Source organism: Alexandromys fortis, unplaced genomic scaffold (genome assembly GCF_014885135.2).
Source record: "Alexandromys fortis isolate MF-2015 unplaced genomic scaffold, M_Fortis_MF-2015_v1.1 scaffold_17, whole genome shotgun sequence".
In the NCBI taxonomy this organism is placed as follows: Eukaryota; Metazoa; Chordata; class Mammalia; order Rodentia; family Cricetidae; genus Alexandromys; species Alexandromys fortis.
In genome coordinates, this window is record NW_026067896.1 from 7588816 (window position 1) to 7592648 (window position 3833).

A 3833-nucleotide genomic window follows, 5' to 3' on the forward strand; every position below is an offset into this window, starting at 1 on the left:
CTTAAAGTCAATCTGGTCAGTTTCAGGAACTTCCTGAAGCTGTTTTGTTTACCTCTGGTTTAAAGAGCTTCCTGCAGGATGAAATGTTTTAATCTCAGAGGAAAGTATTACACAACATGTGCTTGAGTAATCTATGGTATCATACATAGGAGGTTAACACCAGAAGGCAGTGAGAAGCTATGGACTAACCTGCTGGGTGAAGCAGGCTACAGAATACCAAGCATACTTTCAGTTTGTCTGAAAAAAATTGAAATCTAAACTTTTATATAAACAGAATATTCATACAAGTCACCACCACAGTGCTTACTTTCCAGGGGTGATGAAGAAAATGTAACTCTTCAAGAATTAAGTTTTTGTTTTTTTTTTTTTTTTTCTTTCTTTTTCTCTGTAGCTTTGGAGCCTGTCCTGGAACTCTTGTAAACCAGGCTGGCCTTGAACTCACAGAAATCTGCCAGCCTCTGCCTCCTGAGTGCTGGGATTAAAGGTGTGTGCCACCACTGCCAGGCAAGAATTAAGATTTTTATTTAAGCAGAAGAACTGAAAGGAGTTACTAGGTATTTCTTGATTTTTTAAAATAGTTTACATATTTTTGTGTGCTTATACACACATATGGATGTACATTATGTTTATATAGTTCATACTTTTAAATAGCATGCTTACAAGTAGAAAACAATGTAAAAAACACAAATATGCAGTTTACAAATATGTAAATTCTTCATGGATTTGCACAAAAGCTGCTAATGCATAGAATGTGAAATATTACAAACATGAAAAATAAAATTTATTTTGACTTGGTACCTTACTGGAAAACTTTTTCTGTTGTTTAAGGTCATATCCACAGCCAAGTAATTTTTATACAAATGCATGTCAATAATATATTTTGATAATGAATAGATGTTATAAATATGCAAAAATGACCAATTATAATTTTTTCTAAATGATACTAATGAAAGGACTTGTGGGGGGGAAGAAGTGGGGGGACAGGGGTATGGACGGGACAGCGTACCAGAAAGCCCTGACAGAGACCTTAATTTAGGTCACTAGAATGAGACAGAGCTGAGTAAACAGTTCTCAGGAAAACCGCAATTTATAGATGAACTCTGAAGACCCTTCTGCCAACTCGGCAGACACTCTCAACCTCCTGCAAGCTAAAGACAGCTTTCCCTATCCCTATCCTGTCACTGGCAGGTGCCTAACCACTAGGTCTCCCACCAGTCAGCTCTCACCAATCAACCCCCAGACTATTCTTTCCTCCACCAGTCAACCCCAGATAATCCCTTCTCTCTGGATTTCCCTAATTCTGCTTAAAAGCAGTTTGTAATCTTCTTTGGGGGTGGCCATTTTGCCACCCCAAGGTTGGAATCAATAAAGTGCTTTTGTTACTGCACATGTGGTTGCTGGTCTTTCCTTGGGGGCTTCTCTCGAAACCTGACAACCAATAGTGGCATGTTGTTTCAAGAGAAGTGGAAAACTATTAGCCAGAGAACACACTGGTCAAACTGATCATGGAATACTTTTTGTGCTCACTTCAAATAACTGTCCCTGACCAGGGCCCTAACAACCCACAAAAGACTAACTACCCTTCAGCAATATGACAAATCTGATACAGTTGTTCTCTGCTCTACACTTAACATAAATACTAGACCAACCATACCTTGCCACCAATATACAAGTACTATGGACATTTTCATGTTTCTAGCTTGCCTAAGGTAAATTCCTTTTCCTGAAGGTTGTTCTGAGCCCAGCAGAGACATAATAGTAACTGCATCCCTTCCCTGAACTTTTGGTAACCCACTTAGGCCACATCTGATGAACATTTCAGTTGTGGAGAAATATTTGCTATTAATGTGTCTTGGTTAAGTTATAGATTAAAACTTGACATCTTAGTAGTGCATGCAATTCTACTTAAGCCTCGTAATGAAATATGGCTTTGTTACTGATCAGAACTTTTGATAATAAAATTAGCTATTATATGAGGATCACTTTCTATCTTGTTACTGATATTGATTTCTGAAGCTTTCAACATGAACTCTGATAATTTCATGCTACAAATATTCTTTTATACTATCTAGAGTTGCCAGGGTGACATTCAGATTTTCACAACAATCAGCACCTCTGGACTCCTACTTAGCAATACCCATATCTCAAGCCAAGAGACAGAAACCTCAATTCTGGCACTTGGCTGTTTACAGAAACGAAATTTATTAAAGATAGCCATAAGCATTCACTTAATCAAACACATGCCTTTGTACTATATAACAGCTGAACAGTTCCAATAGGAGAGCATAAAGCCTTCAGGGCGAAAATCGTTATTATTATACGGTGTACACCCTGCTCTTGGGAGTTCTGTGCTTTCTAAGTGGAATATGCAATAAAATTACATGAGAATCTGAACAACTGACTTTTAGCAGTGGTCTGACAAACAATAAAACAGAAGAAAGGTCTTTCATGTTTATACCATTAGCATGGGAGGAGAAAGAGAAAAAGACAATCATACCAGTCCAATTCTGTGTGAGCAAGACCCAAGAAAATTATACTTAGATAACATAGGTATCTATTAAACTCAAGAGTGTATGACATTCAGGGAATTTATAAAATGTGACTTATACTTAGACTTAGTCTCTAACTAGAGTAACTAAGAAAATTATTTTTAAAAGCTTTAATTGTAGTATTACCAAACTAGAAACCACCAAAGTGTTGGGGGAGGCTACTCGTTTGTTTACCGGCTGCCCAGACTCCCGAAATAATCACACAGAAACTATATTAATTGAAACACTGCTTGGCCAATCACTCAAGCGTATTGTTAGCTAGCTCTTATATGGTTGGTTAACCGATTTCTATTATTTTATATTTTATTATGAGACTTGTGGCCTATCAGCCAGGTTCCAGCTGGCAGCTCATGTCTTTTTTCCCCTGGCGACTCCATGGCTTCTCAATTCCACATATCATTTTGTTGTTGTTGTTGACAGAGGTTTCTACCCTGCCCAGTGCCACAGCCATTAATCCCAAAGAAATACACAGAGGTCTACATTAATTATAAACTGGTAGGACTATTAGCTCAGTCTTCTTATTAACTCTTACATCTTAACCCATAATTTTTGTCTGTGTTAGCCACGTGGCTTGGTACCCTTTATCAGAGAGGCAGTCTCATCTTGCTTTCTCTGTGTCTGGGTGTCAACTGCAGACTAAGCCTTTCCTCTTCCCAGATTTCTCCTATTCTGGTCACTCCGTCTACACTTCCTGCCAGGCTACTGGCCAATCAGCACTTTATTAAACCAGTGACAAACTGAGGTCTTGTGGGACAATGGTTTTGTTCCATTGTCCCACAGCACCAAAGTATCTTTCAACAAATACATCATTATTACAATATGGTAAATAAACAAAAGGTGTCCTACTAAGTGATAAAAGAAATACAGGACTGATCTATATGACAATTTGTTGATTATATGCTATATTTAGTATAGTTACATTTTTTGGTCTTACAATTGTGCATGTAAAACTTGTCAATAAGGCAGGCTGATCCAAATTTCATTTTTGTAAAATTCTCAGAGACAGAGATTAGTGGCTACCACATATTAGAACTACTGAGGTTAACTAATGATAGTTCTGTACCTCAACCACAAGGTACACAAATCTGCACATATTTAAAAAAGAACCACTTGCAATACACATACTGTTCCCATGCCAATACTCTGTAATGTACTGTCCTACAGTACCCTGGGAAACTGGGTTTACACATGGATCTCTTATATGGCTTTAGCAACTAGGAATATAGTTGTTTGAAAACCAAGTTAATAAAACACACTTGCACATACAAGGAAACTCAAACAAGA